The 10,321-nt window shown below is 40.0% G+C and overlaps 1 pseudogene; it reads right to left on the bottom strand.

Moving 5' to 3' along the window:
- Positions 1–7,168: 7,168 nt before the first annotated feature.
- Positions 7,169–9,161, bottom strand: LOC125547245 (L-type lectin-domain containing receptor kinase IX.2-like; annotated as a pseudogene).
- Positions 9,162–10,321: the final 1,160 nt, after the last annotated feature.

Genomic DNA, 10,321 nt, shown 5'->3' with positions numbered 1-10,321 from the left:
TCTTCGGTCCCAACGGCACCAGCATCTTGTTGATCACATGACCCCGAGCTACCTTCCTTACGATAAGATCAACTATTATTATTCCCCCACAAAAAATACTATTATCATTGGCAACATGGGGTTGCTCTTTTTGCTCTAACAGCGCACAAAGAAAACATGGGGTTGCTCTATCTTCAAAACTACACCGGTCGCTTGTAAATGAAAAGAGATCAATACTCGAGAGCAACGGGAACTGGAAACGCGGATAAAGATCCAACTCCTATTTGGCGCCCTTAGCGTCAGTTATAGGCCATTCCGTAAACTCCTATTTGTCTCCGGGTCGGCCCACTATTTTTTCTTTTAACTTTCAAAAAATAGGTTCGAACTCCAAACCTCATGGACTAGTTGCAACCAATCAACCAACTAGAACACCTTACCTGTTGTGCCTACATACTTCTTTTTCTCTTAATGTTGTGCGTCAAATGTAACACTAAAAACTTCCCTGTCTGGCTTTCTTTTTTCTCGGTTTTGTTTGTCCAGTTTTTCTTTCTGTTTTTTGTTATTTTTATTTTTCTCTTTCTTTTTCATTATCTATTTCTTTTCCTATTGTTATACTTGCAGGGATTTTTTTTTAAATTGTGAACTTTTCTTCAAAACAAGAACCTTACAAATTTGTGAACATTTTATCAAACCTGGCAGCATTTTCTTAAGATCATGAACTTTTTTCAATTCCGTGAACCTTTTTTCAAATCCGCGAACTCTTTCTATTTTTTACAAACTTATATTCGCAATTAATGAACCTTTTTCAACTCTGCAAACATTTTTTGTTTCAAAATATAGGGACTTTTTAGAAAATTTGAAAATTTTCAAATTCATGAACTTACATTAAAATTCCATACACTTTTTTAAATTTCATGAACTTTTTCAAATTCGTGGCCTTTTTTCAAATTTATGAATTTTTTTCTCAAATTCACATACTTTTTAATTTTTGTGATTTTTCAAAATTCGTGATATTTTTTCAAAGTCATGACTTTTTTAGAATTTAGGGAACCTGCGATTTTGTTTCCAAATTTGTGAACATTTCTCAAAACCCATGGACTTTTCTCAAATTCACGATTTTTTAAAACATTTTATGCAAACAATTGGAATCCGCAAACTATTTCTATAAATTCGCAAAAAAATTCAAAATTTCACGGGTTTTTTTGGCATTTACTTTTAAAAAACGAATGCACAAATTTTTTACCTGTATAAAATTAGTGGCCATATCAATAATAGTAGAAAATGGCGAACCTTAGAGAAAACTAGCGGGCCTCTTTTCTTGGAGGGACTAGCGATCCTTTGTTTTCTTCTCGAGCGGTACCAGCGATCCTCCTGCTTTTTTAGGGAACCAGCAATCCTCTCATGAGGAGGCAAGCAGGTACTAGAGGGAGAGGCGGGACTATTGTGCTGCGGCCCACGAATGGGAATAGTTAGCACCAGGCCCCCCCTGTCAGCATGTGAAGCGAAGAATAGGAGGTCTCTATAAAATTCAAACCTCTAGCCTAATATATTATGTTTTTTGAATGACCCAGAATCTGTTGTTGGGCTGAGGAAATTCTAAGCCCGTTGTAGAACAATCAAGCAACACGAGAAACCCTATTTGTTTCTCGGTGAGGAAATAGCTGAGGTTATGATGGTCTGCACCGAACCTAGCACAAAGCAATGGTTATTCACTATGAAAGAGTCCATGTCCCATGAAGCATTTGTAAAACTTGTTGTGACCCTATGGGCAACGTCGTGGGTGAGAAGAAAGGCTATTCACGAGGGCGAATACCAGAGCCCGTTCTCTACAAATATGTTTGTGAACAGTTTTATTGCATAGCTGGGAGGAGTATCAGAGACAACTCAAGCACGTCGAATGAGTGTGAGGCAGAGGGAACCTACAACAAACCCAGGTAGAGCCAGCCCTATTCTAATAGCTGCACCACCACCAGGTTTTGCAGTATTGCATGTGGATGCTAGCATACCAAGGGCCGGTATTGGAGGTTTAGCAGCAGGAGTCTGTGGGGACTCGAATGGAAATTATCTTGGCTCCTGCTCGCTGGTTTTATAAGGGATCAACTATGTGACTACTCTAGAGGTAATCGCCTGCATGGAGGGTTTGTCGCTGGTCAAGGATCTGTTTTTGCACAACATTGTGGTGGTCTGTGACTCCAAACAAGTCATGAATACCATCCAGAAGGGACAAAGTGGCATATATGGGCAAGTCATCGAGGAGACCAAGCTGAGAGCTTTGAATTTAATCGTATTTTTCATTTTGAAAACAGGTTGACAAACTTTGAGGCCGACTTGCTAGCCAAGCATTTGAATTCTTTAAATCAGGGCGCCATATATGGTTGGGCTAACCCCGTGATTTGATTTGTATCCCATCTTCCGTGGATTTTGAGTAATAAAGGTTGGTGTTTCTAAAAAAACAAGGGAAAATCCTATTTGACGCCTGTAGTAAACATGCGTCAAATAGATGCCTTGATGCCTTGGTGAGGCGTCAAATAGATTCCTTGGACAAACCTAGTTCAAGGAATTCCCACTTTTTCTGATAAAAAAATTTCCACTGTTTTTGATCGATGTGTCACTGGAATTGGTGAGGGGGAGGTGATATATATCGCCTTCAGCAAGCAGCAGCACGTGTGCTCACCTTCATGCCCGCCTATAAGTCGTCCAATTATTAGTTTACTTTTACATGTGCATCTGGGGGTTCCTAAGGTTTATGTTTCTGGCGCTAAAAGGGACGCGCTATTGGGCTGGCCCAACTTACCTTCGATCGATCGCAGGGAATGTGGCATGAAAAAAATGTTCCCTTGCTTCCAGTTGGTCTGGTTGATAGATTTAAAAAGAGGCTGGTTTGGTTAAATGGATGGCTTGTTGACCAGTTGACCGGTCAACCGTTGACTTTTGATATTTTTTTTAAAAAAACTAAAAAAAATCGCAAAAATCTAGAAAAAGTCATGAATTAAAAAAAGTTTCATAGATTTTCAAAAAAATCAACTTCAAAAAGATTCATCGAATTTGAAAACCAGTTCATCAAATTTGATAAAGCATTCATCGAATTTGTAAAACACTCATTAATTTTGAAAAAAGGTTCATCGCATTTGAAAAAAGTTTATTGAATACGAAAAAAAGTTCATCAAATTTGAAAGATAAAATCATCAAAATTCAAATAAAGGTCAAGGATTTTGAAAAAATCATTGATTTGAGCAAGTTCATCGAATTTAAAAAAAATCAAATTTTAGAAAAAAATTCATCGAAACCCAGAAAAGTCCATGAATTTTGTAAAAAAGTTGATCGATTTCAAAAAAGCTCACCAATTTTGAAAAAGTTCACAGAATTTCAAAAAAAGCTCCACAATTTAAAGAAAATCATTCATGTATTTCCGAACAATTCATCGGACCCGGAAGGAGAGAAAAAAGGAAAAAAAAACGAAAAAACAAAAAAAAGAAAACTAGAAAATGTAAAAAGGTAACAAGAACAGATAAAAGAGGTTAAAATTTCATGGTTACCAAATTGTACTAGGTGTTATGGTGCTTACACTGGCGTACCTCCAAGACGAGTGTCATAGGTTCGATTAACAAACTGCACGGTTTTTTGTGAGTTGATACACAGAAAAAATAACCTTAGATGGGCCGACCCATCGTGCCCGTTTGCAAAAACAGTAGTAACGGGCGCCTGAAGCACCAAATAGGTTCTATCGTGCGTCTGGTAGGTAGCTTCGAAGGCTACCAACGATTCGTTGATTTTTGCGTTTTATCGCTAACTTTTTATCCGCCCATCTCTGATTGCTAGCTTCTTAAAGCCTACAAACGATTATTGTTTTTGTATTTTGGTTTTTCTTTCACTCTTATATTTTATATATTAATTTTTGAATAAATATAACGTTTGATTAAAAAATTATATCAAAACATGTTCATGAATATCACCCTGTTACGGATTACGTTGGAACAACCCCAAAGCACGCACCGGCCGGTATGAAGTGGCTCGATACTCTCATGGTCTAAGTAATCGTACATACGTTAACTCCCTTGTATGGACTATAGACGTCAGATGATATGATCTCTAAGTTATAACAAATAACTTGGGTCAATTCAAGCGTGTTCTACCAATATCATGCTATCACATATTGCCGACATTATGGTCATGCACATGATCAGTAAAACAGAATCATCAACATTTGAGCTAGTCCTAGAGGCAAGATTAGGAATCACGTTTTACCGTTTATGACTCTACACGTGCTGACGAGTTTACTCTGATTCACATATTTGTGAACCATGACGGTTATAGTATAGAATGTAAACTTTAGTTATAGACTTAGAAATACAATAATAAAATATTATTGTCTCTAGCACATATTTCCAACATGTTTAATACACAACTACATTTTTTAATATGCTGTAAACATTTTTAATACGTTCTTTGCCTCTAAATGTCTTGATGACACATAGAGCGCCATGTTTGGGCCGGCCCATTTAGTGCTAGCGTGTACCAACAATTTTCTTTCCATATTTTACTGGTTTCGGTTAGATTTTTCATTTACATTTCAAAAGAAATATGACTATTTATTTACTTTGAAAAGTGCAAGTTTTAAAATATAATAACCTTTTAAAATATTTTGTGGTCGTTCTGAAAATATTTTTGAATATTTATCATAATATTAATTTTCATGAAATTTTTAACATTTTAATAGAATCAAAATTTTCCAGGATTTTGTGAATAATTTTAAAAGAAAAGAGAGAAAATAAACTAGGACTTTCTTTAAAAAATATTATAATTTTTAAAAATAAAAAAGAAATAAAACGTGCTGCAGATAACAAAGGAAAAGAAATACAACTGAAAAAGCAGGATGAGAAGTTTCTAGAACCTTCCTGACAATTGGAAGGACCTACGCTAGTCGGGCTGGCTCACTTGGACGTGACCCTGTATGATTGGCCGACACCTTGTCGCACAGAATGATAAATAGGATTTGTCGTGCTCCAGAAGCCCATTTTTTGTTGGTTTTGTTATATGTTCATGTTTTTTTTTCTAGATTTCCTATTTTGGTTTCACTATTTTTTCTTTTTTCCCTTATTTTCCCTTCTTCCATTATTCTTTTACTTTTCTTAAAAAAAATCCTATTTCCCCCCTCTTTCTTCACTTGGTACACATCTTTTTAAATACGATGAATATTTATCTAATACAAGACGAACATTTCTCAAACATAATTGCCTTTTTTAATACATGGTGAAAATTTATAAATGTGTTCATACATTTGTATGAAATGTTCATATGTATTTTATAAATATTCATGTAATTTTATAAAATAATTTTCATGTACTAAATTGTTTTATTGCTTAAAAAAATTTATGTTCTTATGCTAGAACACAAAAAGAGATTAGAAAACCTGACAAAACAAAGGAAAAATCTTGAATGTTTTTGTTAAACAAACTATACGAGCACCGACACATGAAACAATAAACGAAAAACCAGGAACCGTTAAATATACATCTGTTAAAGCCCGCCAGTATATGCTAGGAACGAAAAATCATGTCCCTAGTTTATATGACGCGGCATATAGGAGGTCTCACTACTAAGGAGGGTGACAACCGAAGCCTTTCGTGGTGGTCCCTATTTGATGCTTATTGCGCTAGTTTGTCGACCAAACACACAAGGAAAACGGTTCAGAGCAAGCACACACGCAGATGCGACTTGGGTCGACTCATTTACTACAAGGATTCCTGTTTTGGTAAAATTCTAGAAGGTTCTGGTTCGTTTAGCTGATTTAGGAACATTCTAGAAGGTTCTTTCCGGTTTTGTGTTTCATTTTGTTTTTATATTCTCTTTTTCATTTTAATTTTCTTTCAAAAAGATGTTCGCCATTTTACAGTAATGTTGCCAATACTAAAAAAACTATTCAGGTTTTGAAAAACATTCACCAGTTTTAAACAATTTTTAGAATTAAAAAATCAAATTTTGTAAAAAAATAGATATTAAAATTATACACATTTAAAATATATGTTCATAATTTTTAAAAACATTCGTAATTTCTACTAAAATGTTCACAAAGGATTTGGAAAATATTTTGTATTTTGCAAAATGCGTTATTCCTTAAGCAATTCAGGACATTTCTAGAAGTAGTGAAAAAAGTGTCCATTTTAAAAATCTATGAACATTTTTAAAGTTTGTGGATCTTTTGAATATGGTTATTTTGTTTCAATTGACTGGACGTTTCATAAAATTTTAATTATTTTTCCAAAAAATCTTACTAAAATGCAACGGAAAAAGGAGAATGCCGTGCAAAATGGAAAAAACAAAAAAAGAAATGCGTAAAGAAGAACCGAACAGCCTGACTTAAGCGAAGCTTAGATGGGCTGGCCAGGTTGCTCGCGCCTATGGGCGATTGAGGGGGCAAATAGGACCTCCCGCCTATGAGGCTCATATATTATGTGGCTGCTTCTTCCTTAGAGGAAGGCAGATATTTGTGGCTGGGTGTTACCCAATATTTGTGTAATGCCTCCGAACATTTTAAATGAAAAAAAACATATTTTGCTAAAGAAAAGGACATCCCACCTTTCGTTTGATATTTCCTTAACTTGGCACGTTTACCTTTTTAGCTACTATATTTTCTACTACTAAAAAATGCTACTATTTTTCCACTGTTCTTTCCTTTCCTTTGTTGTATATTTGTTGTTTTATTTTTTATTTTTACATTTATTTTCCTTCCTATGAAGTAAATGAATGCCTTTCAAAATAATAAATTATTTATTTGTTATATGTACGGAAATTTCTTTATATATATGCACAAACATTATTTTCATCATACTCAATAACTATATCTGAGTCAACATCCGTTTTTTGTTCGATTTTCAGAGCTAGCTTCTGTTCTTTTGCTAGTTCAATATGTTTTCATTAGGCCTTCCAGCAAGTGATGTGGTAGGTCATAGATCATCTTAGCCTTTGAGTAATAGTCATGTCCAAAAGATATTTATCATAGTGATGTGAGTTATTATAGTGAGTCTAGTTTCTTGAGGGCTAGAAAGTTAGCCGGAGAAGGAAGTCATAGTGTGGAGCTTTCTAGTACATGTTTCCTTGTCTCGCTACATTCAGACCCAATCTGTAACCCTTGAACACATGTATGGTATTTCTTCATGATTTGCTGGACTAGAAGCCAGAACTAAAAAGGCTATGGTAACAAGAGTGTAACCGACGCTAGGGGAGCGATATCCAATGTCAGCTCCTCTGACCGCAAGGCTTCCATGATGTGGGTGATGGATGGCCGGATGCTTGGGTCTGAGTGCACACACAAGAGCCCAATGAGTAATGTGCGCTCCATCTGTTGACGCACGGCACTGGACTCGTCGCTTATCAGCTTCTCATCTACGACGTCCAGGATGACATTGCTATGGTACGAACTCCTTACCCATGATGACAATGAAGGCCTATCATGGAGGCGCATTGTCGGATCCCTTCCAGAGACCATCTCTAGTAGGACAATGCCGAAACTGTATATGTCTGACTGCCTGTTTCGTTGGCTCATGTCGATGAACATATATATATATATATATATATATATATATATATATATATATATATATATATATATATATATATATATATATCACCATGTATGATACATTGTTGGCCTTGCTCGCAATCTACGTGAAGGTATTGCACAGCCTAGGTCGAAAATGATCTCGTACCTGTTTTTCAAAGCATGTAACCGTGCATTATGTATCAAGAAAAAACTGAACTTGGATTAAACGATGTAAATGCTCTCAGGATGAAGTATAATGAGTACCTCTTCGACCATGGCAACCAACTGTTGCCCCATGCATGTGTTTATCAAGGCTACCTTGTGGCAACAACTCATACACAAGGAAGAGCCGCATGTACCTGTCGTCCCGCCACCAACATATGAACTCAACTAGGTTCCTTGGGCCGTCGTAGCACCAACCTATCAATTCGACAAGGTTCCGGTGCCTCAGCCGGCTGGCAATCCTGAGTTCGTCCTCGAATGCTTTCCTCCCCTAGCCGGATGCTGCCGGTTTGAATATCTTTACCGCCACTGCTCTTGTTGGACTAGTCAGTTGGCCCTGATAAACAGAGGCAGAACCTTCTTCGCCGAGCTTGTTTTCCTTTGCAAATCTATTGGCCGCATGTGCCAGCTTGTGATAATCAACATGTGGAAGCCCCCCAGCGAGAGCTCTGTAACGCTTCCTTCTCGTGCATAACTGCCATCGACGAGCACCAACAAAGATGCACACAATTGCAATAACTCCAATTATTACCTCTACTCGTTGTTTCCACATCATCTTGGGGCTTTTCGGCTGCAGAACCTTGAAGCTTTGCATCGAGGGATCCAAGGTGGAGTTAAACGACCAGGATATGATTTGGTGTATCTCGACTCCCCGGCCGGTAGCAGCTGAGAAGCCGATGGCCACCACACTAGGTAGGTGATCCCTCAGGTCAACAGTGGTGCTGACATTGTAGGTCGCGTTGCCGACTTGGAGAACGGCTGCTAGGATCTGGGTGTCGTTACCGTAGCTGATATGGCAAGTCATTGGGAGGCCCGACTTGAGGTTCCTGTCCGGCAAGGTCGCGTTGGCGTACGGCCAGGAGGCGATGGAGTTGACGTCGATGCCCATGTGGCTGCCGCAGTGGTCGACCTCAGGGTTCCTGAGGGTGTCAAACTCGACCGCTACGGCCCGGTTGGCGCCGATCGCCACCCTGACGTCTTTCGGGTAGAGCCCAAGGTTGCGACCATTGTTGAGGGGATCGGGGATGCTCGTTGGAGGATGGTGCCCCAGGAAGAAAGCCAGGCCATCGCCACCGGATGTGCTACTGTTTGCAGCCTTGATTCGGAAGGTGAAGGAGGTGTTGAATCCGGCGAGCTCGCCGGTGGCAGCGTCCCAGAGATTCACGGGGTTCTTGTGCAACACCCGGCCTACGCTGTTGCTTGGACTCCCGCCGGCTTTTGTCAGATGGATCATCCGAGAGTGGTGGTCGAAGCGCGCGTCACGCTTGAAGCGGAGATGCTTGGTGGCGTCATGGCCACCCGGACGGGAGAAGTTGGCGGTGAAAGAGAGCGAGGTAGCACGAGGCGAGTGCAGAGACCATACCGAGTAGCAGAGAAGCAAGAGGATTTGTATTCGGGGGGAGAAGCTCGCAGCAGCCATTTGCCTGGGAAGGAAGCTCGTGAACGAACACATCCTATATAATAGCTCGTGATCTCGATGAATATTTGGCGATGCAAACGAACAGCCAGCTGCCGAGGGATCGGATCGGGCCTCGACGCCAGGTTGCACGCACATCCTGCGTACAGGCCGGAATGACGTCTTAGTAGTGTCCGTTAGGCAGAAAGGGTTAGTAAGCCAAACGACAACACCTCAATGCCTTTGTGCGCTATCTCCTAGGTGAGATTTAAGAAGGGGAAACGTTTCCACCCGGCGGACCGGCTGAAACTTCGGCCGGTCGTGCGCGGGCCGTGCGTTTTGTTTCAATCATGCGTTTGGCAGTCCACCCCTGCGTTAGACACAAACCCACATATCACAGTTTTTTTATGATCGTCTTCTTCCACAAACGCATCGCAACCTTATCTGCTCCTCATGATCCCCTGAGCCGTTTCTCGCTCCACCGTCCGCCATGGCTTCCCGGCGAGCTCCACCACCGAAGCGACCTCTCCTATATCTCTATTTTTTTCTTCCTTCCGGGCAAACTCTTCCTCCCACCTTCCACAGATTTCATGTCGTTGTCCTCACATCCTCCTTGCTCCTGACGACCCCTAACTCCTTGGAGTTAGACACGAAACGGCCTGGGGCGGCGAGCCTAGGTGCTGCGAACCACCGACCGCCGAAGTTGTATGATGAGATGGCCGAGATGACCATCTCCAGCAATGGTAAACAACCGATCAGATGGTGCTGCAACCATTGTCGGTTTTTGCTACGACCGGCCACAAATTTTGCTACAACCAACTAGCCACTCTGCCTCTCGTGACAGTGACGACAATGTTTTTTGCTACAACCATAATCTAATTTTGCTGCGACGGCTAATTTTTTTTTGCTACAACCAAATGGCCATACCGTGCCTCGCGACGGGGAGACGATCGTCTATGTTGCAACCGCCGTTTACTTTTGCTACTACCCCGGTGAGACAATTTGCTACTATCGGCGAGAATGAATTTTTGCTGCCACCGTCTACTTTTTCTACTACCGGCGAGGGCGAATTTTTGCTGCAACCGCGGTCTACCATCGTCTACTTTTTGCTACTACCGTTGAGGTCAATTTTTTTCCTACAACCAGCAATGAAAATGCTGCGATCGGCACAAACGACGAGCTAC

This window comes from Triticum urartu, chromosome 3A (genome assembly GCF_056163025.1).
Source record: "Triticum urartu cultivar PI428250 chromosome 3A, HENAU_Tu73, whole genome shotgun sequence".
In the NCBI taxonomy this organism is placed as follows: domain Eukaryota; kingdom Viridiplantae; phylum Streptophyta; class Magnoliopsida; order Poales; family Poaceae; genus Triticum; species Triticum urartu.
This window is presented reverse-complemented; position numbering and strand designations above follow the sequence as displayed.